Source organism: Bos javanicus, chromosome 11 (genome assembly GCF_032452875.1).
Source record: "Bos javanicus breed banteng chromosome 11, ARS-OSU_banteng_1.0, whole genome shotgun sequence".
Lineage (NCBI taxonomy): Eukaryota > Metazoa > Chordata > Mammalia > Artiodactyla > Bovidae > Bos > Bos javanicus.
Genome location: NC_083878.1, coordinates 22,683,024 through 22,697,920, shown reverse-complemented (window position 1 = coordinate 22,697,920; position 14,897 = coordinate 22,683,024). Strand labels below are relative to the sequence as shown.

Here is a 14,897-nt window from a genome sequence, read left to right as displayed (position 1 = left end):
CCTCTGGGATTTGTTGAATATGACAGGAATTTTTCCCGTCTCTAATACTACAGTGGAGTCCAATTCAAAAATGCCTCTTACCCAATCCAAATAATGTCATTTCCCAGCTGTGGTGTTACATTGGGTCCTGTTCAAGTGCCAAAAGCTTAACACAGAGGAGGCCAAAACAATCACATTTTGAACAGTGAGAGTATTTTCCACCCATCATCACTGTATGACACATTGTCTCAGGGACCTCCTAGAGCCTGGGGAGTCCTCAACCCCGCCAGAGACGCAATAGCCTGCCGCACTGGCAACCCTTAACGAGAGTTACATAATAAGTCCTTCTCTGTCTTGGGGAGTGCCCATTTCCCAGTCATAATTTATGACCGTGAAGGCTGTCTTTCCCCAAGTATACTGCCTTGACTTTGTGCTCCAAATAATATACTGGAGCCCCAACCATCATTAGATAGCTTTCAGTGAAACCCCATCAATGTGTTTGCCAGGCTCTTGACCTGAAGGTGAGCAGCGGTTTCATGGTTGGCTTTATTATGTGCCTGGGACAACTTCAGAGGACAGAAGTGGTACAGCAATGATTACAAATCAAGAAAACTTTCCCTTCTTTTATTACATGAAGGTATCAAGGTTTTCAAAGTGCTGCTGCTGCTGCTAAGTCGCTTCAGTCGTGTCCGACTCTGTGCGACCCCATAGACAGCAGCCCACCAGGCTCCCGTCCCTGGGATTCTCCAGGCAAGAATACTGGAATGGGTTTCCATTTCCTTCTCCAATGCATGAAAGTGAAAAGTGAAAGTGAAGTTGCTCAGTCGTGTCCTACTCTTCGCGACCCCATGGACTGCAGCACACCAGGCTCCTCCATCCATGGGATTTTTCAGGCAAGAGTACTGGAGTGGGGTGCCATTACAGAGTAGTAATTCCCATGCAATCAATAGATTTGAGGAGGACATACATACTCTAAGGGAGAAGTGAAAAGTTTATTTCATTTAGCAAATTTGACTAACTGCTTTAAAGATATAAGTGGGCAATAAAAGTATTCACATATTCAGATATTCAAATTTAGAACTTCCTGCCTCTATGAAAGAATGCACCAGTTTTATTTTTTTAATATAAATTTATTTTAATTGGAGGTCAATTACTTTACAGTATTATATTGGTTTTGCCATACATCAACATGAATCTGCCATGGGTGTACACATGTTCCCCATGCTGAACCCCCCTCCCACCTCCCTCCCCATACCATCCCTCTGGGTCATCCCAGTGCACCAGCCCCAAGCATCCAGTATCATGCATCAAACCTGGACTGGCAATTCGTTTCATATATGATATTATACATGTTTCAATGCCATTCTCCCAAATCATCCCACCCTAGCCCTCTTCCACAGAGTCCAAAAGACTGTTCTATACATCTGTGTCTCTTTTGCTGTCTCACATACAGGGTTATTGTTACCATCTTTCTAAATTCCATATATATGCGTTAGTATACTGTATTGGTGTTTTTCTTTCTGGCTTACTTCACTCTGTATAATAGGTCCAGTTTCATCCACCTCATTAGAACTGATTCAAATGTATTCTTTTTAATGGCTGAGTAATACTCCATTGTGTATATGTACCACAGCTTTCTTATCCATTCATCTGCTGATGGACATCTAGGTTGCTTCCATGTCCTGGCTATTATAAACAGTGCTGCGATGAACATTGGGGTACACATGTCTTTTTCATTTCTGGTTTCCTCAGTGTGTATGCCCAGCAGGGGGATTGCTGGATCATAAGACAGTTCTATTTCCAGTTTTTGAAGGAATGTCCACACTGTTCTCCATAGTGGCTGTACTAGTTTAATGCACCAGTTTTAATCAATAGTCGGGAGAGCTGTGGGCTTCCCTGGTGGCTCAGCAGTAAAGAATCCACCTGCAGTGCAGGAGACATAGGAGACACAGGTTCGACCCCTGGGTCAAGAAGATCCCCTGGAGTAAGGCATGGCAACCCATTCCAGTATCTTTGCCTGGAGAATCCCATGGACAGAGGAGCCTCATAGGCTACAGTCCACAGAGTCACAAAGAATCAGACACAACTGAAGCAACTGAGCAGGCATACAGGAGGACTGTAGTTCATAAGGTGGTGCAGTGATTGTGTGGGGGGAATAAAGTCAGAGACCTGAGGTGTAGTTTCCAACCACATGAACTTTTAGTATGTTGGATAATTCACTCGCCTCTTGTAGGCCTCAGTTCCCTCATTTGTAAAGTAAGTGGCTGGAATAGATGTCTTTTAGAGACAGATGTCTAGAGAGACCAGCTCTGAAAACATTGTCACTCAAAATCTTTTTTATCTTATAAAAGCAAAGATGCTCAAATATGAAGGTCAAAAGTTGACAGAAACTAGGAAAAATCTTCAGGTAGCTAAGTAGTTTCAGTAGGTACCTCCCAGATCACTTATACTCAAATATGTTTCAACCAACAATGGGAATAGTTATTGAAAATGGGCAGTGTTAAAGAGCTAGCTAGCTTACAGAGCTAGCATTTGGGTGTTTTGCTTATCTTTAAATAAAGCTCATTTATGTTCCTTTTGAGATACTTGACATTTACTGACTATTGTTTCCCTTTCAGATTAAGGTTGTCACTGTGGCGTTTTAGTCAGATTTTAGTTGCAAACTTCACTAAATAATTTAGAAGCCTCCATAAAATTCCTTTTCTCCCCCCCGCCACAATTTCATTAAAATTCATTTTGGAGGCTATACGACCTCAACAGTAGCATCGTATCTTATGTTTTGGAACCGTATCCATGGCAGCAGTGACAGCTGTGTGTTCTGGTGTATGCGTATGTTCGTTTAAAAGGTTACTGCAATTATCACCGTAAAGATAAATTTCTTTGCAAATAACAGCTAAGCACATATGTTGTTATTCTTAGAAGAGAACGGGTTCTAGAGCTAATGATACATGTTAGTTTCCTTCTGGAGGAAAAAAAATGTTCATAAAAGACTTAGAAAAGGAGCTCTTTGAACAATCCTTGAGTTATTTTGTATAATATAATCTCATACTTCGTCGAATGTACGAACTTAAGCTTAGAAGACACTGCATAGCTCTTACTTGAAGGATATTGCCTTGTAAGAAAAAAAAAAAAGTTGGACAATAACATAAATTGATTAGGATTGCTTCTACAAGTCCATTCTACTTGAGGATTTGGATTAAATCTCCTTTTTGAATCCTAACTTTCAATCTCCAATTCCTTTGCAAAGATAGATGCCACCTAAGTGGCACATCACCCTAAATGTATAACCCTTGTCATTTCTTAAAAATGTGGAGACCCAAAAAATAGTAACCTATGCCATATTTCTATGCTCCATCTCTCTGAAAATAGCACATTCTGTCTTTAATCAGAGCATCTGTGTGCCAACGAAAGGAGGACACAGCTACTTAGATGTCCCTGGTTTCCTTCTGTTGTACGTCTACAGCCCAAGAACCTAGACAGAATTGCAGGCTCAAAAGAAGACAGTGCACATGGTCATTTGGGTCATGGCCAAGGCTTCCTCAGGGTTGGTTTCTGCTTCCACAAACCTCTTAAGTAGGGTCTACCTAGACCTTTAATGATCTACCACCTCTGTTAAATGTTGCTTTTACTCTTTGAACTGGACTCATTGCTTGCTAACAACCATCCTGGCCTGCTGTGTCTTAGGACACAGCCATATTCTATGGTAAGCTTTTCATTTCAGGAATGTTTATCTTCCTCCTGTTGTCCACCCCTCCAGCCTGTAGTACAGTGCCCCCAGCATTATAAGTATCCCTGGCCAGAGCCCAGGGACAGCCAGGCTAAAAACAGGAGTGCTAAAAAAAGAAAATCGTTTCCCAAAGTAAGTTGCTTTCACAGGTGGTGGTGAAGGTGAATGCTAGTGATGTAGGTGTTGCTGGCTCTTGAGGAGAAGTACACACACCCCAGAGCAGCTTAACCTGAGGGGCTTGTCTTCCAAGTGAGATTTATGTGAAAGAGATAAGAGAACATAATTGCCCAAAGCTCAGGAGAAGAGATCAGGGGAAGGAGCCCTGGAGAAGAATTAATGTTGAAAGTGAGAGCCTCAGAGTCGTGATGGATAGGAAAACTCTCAAAGTATGTCCTGAAAGAAGATGTAGTTTGACTTTGAATTGAGGGGAAAAAAGAGAAGAGGTGAAAACAGAGGGCTGATACAGCAATTGGAAGGGGAAAAAAAAAAACCCACGGCCATCCTTCCAAAGTATCATTATAGAGATAAAATGGAAAGATTTGGAATCCTGAGCAACTATAAAGATCTACAGATGTGTATCAAGTACATTCCCCCAAGTTAGATGTTAATGACAAAAGGGTAATGGATATTTTCCATTTCTTATATGTGTGCATTTATTAGATTCTGCAAAATGTAACTCCACTTTTGCTTTATATTTTTCATGCCACCGTTTTCAGTTCAGGAAAAAATTGTGCCAAGAACCTGCACTTCTCTTGCATAAGTGGCATTTACTGCTCTTTCCTTATATTCTATATCTTAAAACAAAACAGGCCACAAAGATTTTAGCAAGCAGCAATGAGTTCACTTCAGAGAAGCAAAGGGTCCAGTTGAGAGAATCAAGCAACTCTTGAAGGAGGTGGTCAAACTTGATTTCCACATACCCCCTTGGTTTGGTGATATAATTTGAGCATTTGACTACTTATGCATCAAAACAGATTTTTTTAAAACTACTTCAAGCTTCACTCCCTGTTTCTGCTTCCCACATAAATGTCAGGAGATATGTGACTATGGAGAAAGTGAAGTGTTAGTTGCTGAGCCGTGTCCAGTGACTTGCGACCCCATGGACTGTAGCCTACCAGGCTTCTCTGTCCATGGAATTCTCCAAGGCAATAATACTGGAGTGGCTAGCCATTCCCTTCTCCAGGGGATCTTCCCAATGCAGGGATCAAACCTGGGTCTCCTGCATTGTAGGCAGATTCTTTGCCATCTGAGCTACCAGGAAAGCCTGTGGAAAATGCCCTTCTATATGAATTAAGCTTTCAAGTAAAGACAGAGGAACTTTTCTAAATGGAGAGTAAGCAGAACAATCTTTTTAATTTATGAAAGTATAGTAAAAAATAAAAATAAAGAGCTGGGCATGATTGACATACAAAATTTGCCATCAGTTTTATATTAAATACCTGTATGTGATCATTCATGCTAAACTGTGTTCAATTATAATTTTAATGGAAAAATTGAATAGCACATAAACATTTTCCATTAATGAGCCATTTATAATGCATTCCTGTATACCAGACCACCTGACTTGCCTCCTGAGAAATGTGTATGCAGGTCAAGAAGCAGCAGTTAAAACTGGACATGGAACAACAGACTTGTTCCAAATCAGGAAAGACGTATGTCAAGGCTGTATATTTTCACCCTGCTTATTTAACTTATATGCAGAGTACATCATGTGAAATATCAGGCTGGATGAAGCACAAGCTGGAATCAAGATTGCCGGGAGAAATGTCAATAACCTCAGATATGCAGATGAAACCACACTATGGCAGAAAGCAAAGAACTAAAGAGCTTCCTGATGAAAATGAAACAGGAGAGTGAAAAAGTTGTCTTAAAAACTCAACATTCAGAAAACTAAGATCATGGCATCCAGTCCCATCCCTTCATGGCAAATAGATGGGAAACAATGGAAACAGTGACAGACTTTATTTTGGGGGACTGCAAAATCACTGCAGATGGTGACTGCATCATGATTTTTAAAGATCCTTGCTCCTTGGAAAAGAAGTTATGACCAACCTAGACAGCATATTAAAAAGCAGAGACATTACTTTGCCAACAAAGATCCATCTAGTCAAAACTGTGGTTTTTCCAGTAGTCACATATGGATGTGAGAGTTGGACTATAAAGAAAGCTGAGCACCAAAGAATTGATGCTTTTGAAGAGAAGACTCTTGAAAGTTCCTTGGACTGAAAAGACATCCAACCAGTCCATCCTAAAGGAAATCAGTCTTGAATATTCATTGGAAGGATCGATGCTGAAGCTGAAGCTTCAATACTTTGGCCACTTGATATGAAGAACTGACTTGTTGGAAAAGACCTGATGCTGGGAAAGATTGAAGGCATGAGGAGAAAGGGATGACAGAGGATGAGATGGTTGAATGGCATCACCGACTCAATGGACGTGAGTTTGAGTAAGCTCCGGGAGTTGGTGATGGACAGGGAAACCTGGCGTGCTGCAATCCATGGGGTCATAAAGAGTCGGACATGACTAAGCAATTGAACTGAACTGTCTATCATGTTCATCCTCTGAGTGATCAAGTAGAAGTTGAGACATAAAGTTATAAATATCTCACTTGTTGAACAAACATTGTAAAACAAGTAAAGACAAGTGTTTAGTTTGGTTTACATTGTGGATCTAAGTAGTACTTCTAAACTGAACAAAGATGTAATGTGTGAGCTCTAGGACAGAAACCACTTTCTGGAATGTTTGCTTATGGAATTAGAATGCAGTGATGAGGGTTAGAGCATTCTAAAAAGTGGGAAAGGTACAATGTCAGAATAGCAAGAAAGCAGAAGTGTCTGGGGTTCATTTGGAGTTGAAGATTTATATATAGAAGAACAGGGGGAGACAAAGCCAACCTAGCCAAAGCTGAGGCTTTAGAGGAACCCAGAATGTTTCTAGACTGGCTGGAGCTCACTGTATTATGAGAAGCCAGTACCCTTCACATAATACAATGAGAAAGCTGGCTTTTGAGCCAGGAGTTCAGGGAGAAGCCCCAAACTTGAGGGCCGCGTCAAAGGTGCCAGCTCTGGAACTTGTAATGAATCAATTCATCTTTCTAGACCTCAGTTCCAAATCTAAAAATAAGAGTTTTGGTATAATGATTCCAGGATCTTTCCCAGATCAACAAGTTCATCAGCTAAGACTGGAACTTAGCTAGCTTTCAAGACTGATGTCATGGTCATTAGTAAATAGTCTCTCTTAGATGTACATTATTTATAGCTTCAACCAACATGCTTTTTCCTAATGCACATGAATAACTACTCCTTAAAAACCCAAGGGCTTCCCTGGTAGCTCAGCTGGTAAAGAATCCACCTGCAATGCAGGAGACCCTGGTTCAATTCCTGGGTCGGGAAGATCTGCTGGAGAAGGGATAGGCTACCCACTCCAGTTTTCTCGGGCTTCCTTGGTGGCTCAGCTGGTTAAAAAAAAAAAAAAAAAAATCCGCCTGCATTAAGGGAGACCTGGGTTTGATCTCTGGGTTGGGAAGATCCCCTGGAGAAGGGAAAGGGTACCTACTCCGGTATTATGGCCTGGAGAATTCCATGGACTGTATAATCCATGGGGTCACAAAAGTTGGACACAACTGAGTGACTTTCAGTTTAAAAAAAAAACAACATGTACATATGCACACACTACCAAACGAATTCAATGGAGCAAAAGATAATGTGTGTGACATACAATGGAAACCTTGCCAGGCTATTTCAGGGCATTTTTAGAAAAGTATAGTCATCAGGTCTGGTGGCTCAGATGGTAAAGAATCTGCCTCTAATGTGAGAGACCTGGGTTTGATTCCTGGGTCTAGAAGATCCCCTGGATAAGGCAATGGCAACCCACTCCAGTATTCTTGCCTGGAAAATCCCATGCACAGAGGAGCCTGGTGGGCTACAGTCCATGGGGTTTCAGAGAGTCGGACACGACTGAGCGACTAACACACATATATAGTCATCAGGTTATGCTCAGAGGATCATAGGGAACCATTCCAGGAAAGGACACAGAGATGAAGCACAGTAACAGCAGTGGGCAGGGCTGTGGAAATGGGGAGAGCTCTAAGTATTTTGGGGGGAGATTTATGAGTAGAGAATCTTGCAAATAATCCCAACTTTAATTGACTAAATGAAGTTTTGCAGCTTCATAGAAAAAACAACAGAGATTATTGCAAGGACACATTCTTTCAGCTTTGAAAGAAATTAAGAGGTTTCTCTGACAGTTGAATTTTTGAAGTGTTTTCTGTTTAATTAATTTCCAAGTTATGTGATTTGTGTTCTTAAATACAAATTTCTTTATGTATGAGAAAATAATTTCTCTTGATGTAGCATTTTTATTTTTCTATTTTTTATAATTATGAAATGGTATTCATGCAACATGGTGGGCTCAAAGGCCATTTGCTATCTCTAACTGGCACCTTTTCTGCTTGAGTTTTATCCCTGTTAATTGCACATGGAACAAATCCAGTGTGTTTGTGAACAACAGTCAAGTAAATAGCTTTGGAGGATGTAGTCTAAATGAAAGATAGTAATAAAGTTCAGCTTTATGGTTATGGTTCTTAGGTGATATGTAAAAATGAGTACAATTTTTAGCACATGACATGAGCATTTTAGTGCATAACCATTGTGAGGTTAACCATGACTGGCACATTGTAGACTTTCGATAAAAGGTGGCTTGACTACATGAAGAGAACCATTGATTTCCCTTCTCCCCTTCCTTACAGTTAATAAAAGAGAAGCAATTTAGCAAAATTACATTATTTGCAAGAAGAACTGAAAAGTGAGCACCTTTTACATAATCAAAACATTAATCATATAATATCTGTAACCATGCTGCTGCTGCTGCTAAGTCACTTCAGTTGTGTCCGACTCTGTGTGACCCCATAGATGGCAGCCCACCAGGCTCCCCCGTCCCCGGGATTCTCCAGGCAAGAACACTGGAGTGGGTTGCCATTTCCTTCTCCAATGAATGAAAGTGAAAAGTGAAAGGAAAATCGCTCAGTCATGTCCGACTCTTAGTGACCCCGTGGACTGCAGCCTACCAGGCTCCTCCGTCCATGGGATTTTCCAGGCAAGAGGACTGGAATGGGGTGCCATTGCCTTCTCTGATCTGTAACCATTAGGTGTAGTTTGAATCCACCTCCCCTCCCCCAGTGATTTGGAGATAAGGTCTAGGTACTTGAATATTTGTGCCTCAAAACAGGTTTGTTTTAAACCACTTCTATCCACCATTTCTACTTTTCACATAGATGGATACAGAAATTTGTATTTGAGAAGCTCCTTGCCGTGCAAACCTTTAATGAGGACTAGAATATGGCAGGGATGGAGCTGACCCAGGAGGAAGACCTAGGGGTCTTTTCATTAAGGGAAGTTCAGTGATGCCAACCCACTGCTGCCTATGCCAGGCCTCACAGCAGGGTGTTTGACTCCCTGGGATTTGGGCTGCAGCCCTTTGCTTCTGGTATCTAATTCCTCAGCTTTGTTTTTCAGACAGCTGCAGCTGCCTCCCGTTGGCTGTCATTTCAGTGTCGTTCCCATGTAGATCGCAACATTTTCCACATCATCGTGTATGCCTCAAAGCTAATACAAACTCCATCTTTCTGCTTTATGTGTATGAATCCTCATGTAGGCATATTTGGTTCCTGTTCGGTATAAACGTGGTCTGTACGTCGGCATAGTTAAAGGTGCTGCAGGAATGAGAAAAGATATTACGTATATGATGCCAATGTTTGGGTATCCTTTACACTAAGAAATGATGTGAAGAAAAACAATTACTATGTTTTATAGCAGGAAACAGGGCTTTGTCAAGGGCTTTGTTTACTAAGGACAGTAATTAAGGCAAATTTGAGTTTTTTAGTTTTCTGTTTTTTAAATTGTATAAATTTCAGGTGTATAGCATTATAATTCAACATCTGTATACACTACAAAGTGATCACCAACATCAGTCTGCTTTCCACCCATTACTATGTAGTTGGCCTCTTTTACTCATTTTGCCCTCCATCCCTTCTCCTCTGGTACCAACTAATCTAATCTCTGTATTTATGAGTTTGTTTTTGTTTTCTTTTGTCTGTCTGTTCTATCTTTTTAGATTCCACATATGAGTGAAATCATGTAGAATTTGTCTTTCTCCATCGATTTCACTGAGCATAATACCTTTAAGGCCCATGCATATTGTCACAAATGGCAGGAATCCATTTTTTTTTTTAATGACTAAGTTGTGTTGGACTCTTTGCCGCCCCATGAATTGTAGCCTGCCGGGCTCTCAGTCCATGGGGATTTCCCAGGCAAGAATACTGGAGTGAGTGGCCATTTCCTTATCCAGGGAGTCTCTGTGGACCAGAGATCAAACCCATATCCACTGAATTGTCAGGTGCTTTCTTTACCACTCAGCCACCAGGGAATCCCACTGTGTATAATACCCCATTCACCCATGATAGACGCTCAGATTGTTTACATATCTTGGCAATTGTATATAATGCTGCAGTGAACACAGCGGTGCATATTAAATTAGTATTTTATGCTCTTTGAGTAAAGATTCTGAAGAAGATTAGGTAGGTTATATGTTCTTAATTTTTTGAGTTTTTCAGTTCAGTTATAACTTCTTTTTGCTGCTTTCTTATATTTTCCATTTCTCTGTTGGCGGTCTCACTGTGCTCATCCATTCTTCTCTTGAGTTCAGCAAGCATCTTTATTACTTTTACACTGCTGGGTAGGCTGCCTATGTCCATTTTGTTTCATTCTTTTTCTGATGTTTTATCTTGTTGTTTTGATTGGAGCATATTCTTTGATCTCCTCGTTCTACCTAGTTCTCTGTTTATTTTATGTATTAGGTAAGTCAGCTATCTCTTGTAGTCTTAAAAAGTGACCTTATTTGAGAGAGATGTCCTGTGAGGTTCTGTGAGGATGTCCAGGCTTCTCCTGCCTGTCTCAATGATATCCTTTAACCCTTTGATGTGGAGGCTCTGTTCATCTAATTTTCAGGTCTTTTTCCAAGGGAATTATTCCATATGTAGTTGCAAATTTGTTGCGTTTGTGGGAGGAGGTGAATTCAGGATCTTCCTATACCACCATCTTTAATCCTCCCCAGCCAGCACATTGGTTTTTTAAATTAATGATTGCACATGGAAAGAGAAAAGTAATTTTAAACACATGCTGATTGCATTTCCTTTGGGGGGTGTTTACTCACCAGCATGACTTGAGTTCTGTGTATATAAACTATGAATAATAACTATTTCTACACCCTAAGTCCTTTCGGACAGGAAGCAGCTCATTGTCCTCTGAGTTTACTAAGACACAGGAACAAACTGAATCTAAACGGCACAACTGTCTCATTGGTCAAAAATACTCAGCGCTGTCCTGGCATTGTGCAGAGCCTGATGCTGGGTTTAGGAAACGAGAGATAAAGGACAGTCACTGATTCCAAAAAAAGCCTCATCAGAGTTATTATTTGCATGTGGTATGATTAAAGTGTAAAGTAGATCACAAAACACTCTATGAGGTCACAGAATATGGGCCTCACTCAACCTTGAGGTATAGTTGGAGGGAAGGAAGAAAGTTAGAGAAAACATCCTATTATAAATAGGCCCCTGTTTTCTGTTGCTGTAATTTTGCTGTGTAGACTGCATTGATACCCATAAAACAAAGAGCCATATAAAATTGTTGACTTATAAAACATGGGCGCCTTTTTATGTAGTAAGAGTTCAGAGAAACAATCAAAGCTTTCACACTAGTAAAAATAATCAAGAAAGGTCCTATGGAAAACAGAGGTCTTGAAGCACAACTCCCCACCACCCCATTTAAAACTCAGCGGTGAGCCCCACCAAGCAGTGCCCCTGTTGCTAAAATGTTTTAATTGCGATCATTCTGGCTCTAGTTTTTCAGCAGAGCAACTGTGATGCTGAACAGAATTAGGCTTGTTTTGTCCACTTATTTTATTATCCCTCCTGGCCAGTACATTAGCAGGGTTACTTCAGTTGCCTTTATTGATAAATGCTCATTAGTGGTACTTCCATTTAACTAATTTCAGTATGATACTGAAAGCTACAAGCTAATCTTTTGGATTATTCATAAATAGTTGGACAGCTGCACTTGCCACCCTTGCTGCTGCTGCTGCTGCTAAGTCGCTTCAGTCGTGACCGACTCTGTGCGACCCCATAGACGGCAGCCCACCAGGCTTCCCCGTCCCTGGGATTCTCCAGGCAAGAACACTGGAGTGGGTTGCCATTTCCTTCTCCAAAGCATGAAAGTGAAAAGTGAAAGTGAAGTCCTCAGTCATGTCCTACTCCTAGCAACCCCATGGACTGCAGCCCACCAGGCTCCTCCATCCATGGGATTTTCCAGGCAAGAGTACTGGAGTGGGGTGCCATTGCCTTCTCTGACTTGCCACCCTTATGGACATTCAAATGCAGATGCGTCAGTCAAGGGTACTTCTACTTCAACTCAGAAGGAAATAAAAAGCAAGTTAGTCTAATGCCTATGGCACTAGTTCTGTGTCCCCAGAGTGGAGTGGGGTAAGGTAGGAGAATCCAGGTCCTTTTTAGAATCGTAAATGTCTATAACTGACTTCTCTCTGGAGGAAGGATCCAGAGACAACAAAGTCTGTATACAGAAACCAGATTATTCTCAAGTTCCTTGGTGGTCTAGAACTTCCCGTGCCTGAGCAGGTATGTGGTTCCTGCTTGCATTTCCAAATGATTCTCCAAACCTGCATTTCAGTTTCTTATGGACCACAAAACTAACCCTTGAAACCACAGAAGTTTGCAGAACAGAGAATCTAGATGGCATATAGAGCTGCCAGACTTCCATCCTCTCTGGAGCCCGGGAGTGCTATGTAACTACACAAGAGCTGCATAGACCCAGCAAGGCTAAATTTGAGTAATTATGTTAAACCAGCCCTTGCCCTGCCCATCACACAGCAGGCTCCCCTGTGCTTGTAAAGTGACTGTCATAGCAAGGCCTGACTTTCGAGGGGAAACTATAAAACCAACTGTCATCTCAGGTATTTTAAAACAGGTTGAGTTAGCCAGAATAACTGGAAGTGAAGTTGGCTTCTGAATACATCATAAGCCTGTGTGGAAAAGAAAGTATTGTTTATCATCTTATTTACTTCTTTGCTGAGTGAGTGGAGCTTACCGATTATGTAAAAGCATCAGGATTGCCTGCAGAGCAAAATATAAATAGAGCAATTCTAACACTGAGGCTTACCATTCAAGTGGTAAACGTACTTGTCTAGGTCTAGCAGCTCATAAGATTACACCGGAAGGATCTGTTTATCCCAATGAGGCTAAGGTAAAGTGTGATGTTTGAGGAGTGGTGTCACCAGGAGGCATCCTTGGGAGGGGCTGTCACCTCCCCGCCCCTGTCTCCATCAGCCACCCCACCCCCTGACCAAAATACTGCCTAAGAAAAAAATTAAGGTTTTGATGGCTAAAGGCAAATACAGCTTGGAGATAAGTCCCTTATCCTAAGCTGACTCTCATGTGGAGAGAAATAGAAATTATATAGAAATTACGTATCTTTCACTGGGTATAAGAGAGATTCTGCATGATTCATTACCAGCTTTGACTGTATCCCATGCCTGGTGCCTTCTACCCCTTTCTTTTTTTATTTTACTGTTGATTTATTTCGTTTTGGCTGCCTAGGTCTTTGTTGCTCTGCACAGGCGTTCTCTAGTTGCGGTAAAGGTCTTCTCATCGCGGTGGCTCCTCTTGGTGCAGAGCACAGGCTCTAGGGCTCTCGGGCTTCAGTAGCTGCGGCCTATGATCTTAGTTGCCTCGAGGCATGTGGAATCTTCCTGGACCAGGGGTCAAATCCGTGTCCCCTGCGTTGGCAGGTGGATTCTTAACCATTGGACCACTAGGGAAGTCCTACCCCTTTTTTTTTGTTTAAAGAAACAGGGAAGAAGAAAAAAATGAGGCCAAATGCCTAATATAAGATCATTAGGAGCTATCAACTTGGCAAAAAGAACTACTACTTGTTGAGGGTTTACTAAGTGCCGGGCACTATTTAAACTGCATTATATATATTTTTTCTCATTTACTATTCCAATACAATTTGAGATATTTATTATTCATGCTATACAAATGAGGATACTGAGGCTCAGCACGGTGGCATACTCAGTCACACAACTAACAACAATTAAAACCACTCTGTGCTGTTTTCTCTATACCCTGTTGCCAACAGATATATTCCTTAGTGTCTCTTAGAAAAAGAGATATAGTGGGATACAGTTGCAAGTCTCATGGTTCTCTGCTCAAAACCTGACTTCAGCACCTCAGGGAAGCTGTTGTATTAAATGGGAAAACTGGAAATTATAGACCTGAGTTCTTGTTCCCTGAAATTGGTCAAATATGAACTTCAGTTTCATCTTGGGAGAAGATGGAGTAATATACTTGCCTTACAGAATTTTTAGAATTAAACAAATAGTTCTTAACCCTGCAGTGACTCGGAATCATTGTGGGGTTTAAAACAAAGTAAGAAAACTACACTTGCCAAATGCTAACCCAAAGCCTAAGCAATTGTATTCTCTCATGGGTAGTGGTCTGGAAAACTTAGACAATCTATGTATTTTCCACTTCCACGAGTGATTGGGTGCGTGGCCATGGCTGGTAGTCAGTCATTGGATTGGAAGAGGTGTGTGAACTTCCTACTACCTAGCACAGTGTTAAGAAAATTCTAAAATATTCTTATTCTCCAGCTATGACTTCTTTGTCACCTTCATGGGATTCTGCTTCCTTTCTCATAAAGTGATGGAGTTTTAGCTCCTGGTATTCTCAACAGTGAAGTTAATAAATTAGGGACTTTTAGGAATGCCTGATTCCCAGAAAATCTGGGAGAGGCAAGATAACTGTTTGGCTTCTCTGACTCTGTTTCTTGAAACTTTTTCATTAATGGATCCTCAATCCTTTCAAACCCCCTCCAGAACCCCACCCAGCCTCTCAGAGACAGCCTCCTCTCCTTCAAGCTTATACTTTTTCCATTCAGTTAAAAGCGTAAGGTACTATGTCATCAGTTAAAATGACTCCATCTCACTAGACAATTAGCTATCATTTCTCTCTCAAATCATATCATGTTTGAGTCCATACAAAGTAAAAATTTTAGGCACTTTAATATCTTTGTGGTGGATGTATTTGTGGCCAAACTATGATGGGCTCACAAATACTTAGTTG

At 41.1% G+C, this 14,897-nt stretch overlaps 1 protein-coding gene across 16 annotated transcripts in view; it reads left to right on the top strand.

Moving 5' to 3' along the window:
* SLC8A1 (solute carrier family 8 member A1) overlaps positions 1-14,897 on the top strand; it is a 447,518-nt gene that overhangs the window by 295,632 nt on the left and 136,989 nt on the right. The window lies entirely within an intron of this gene.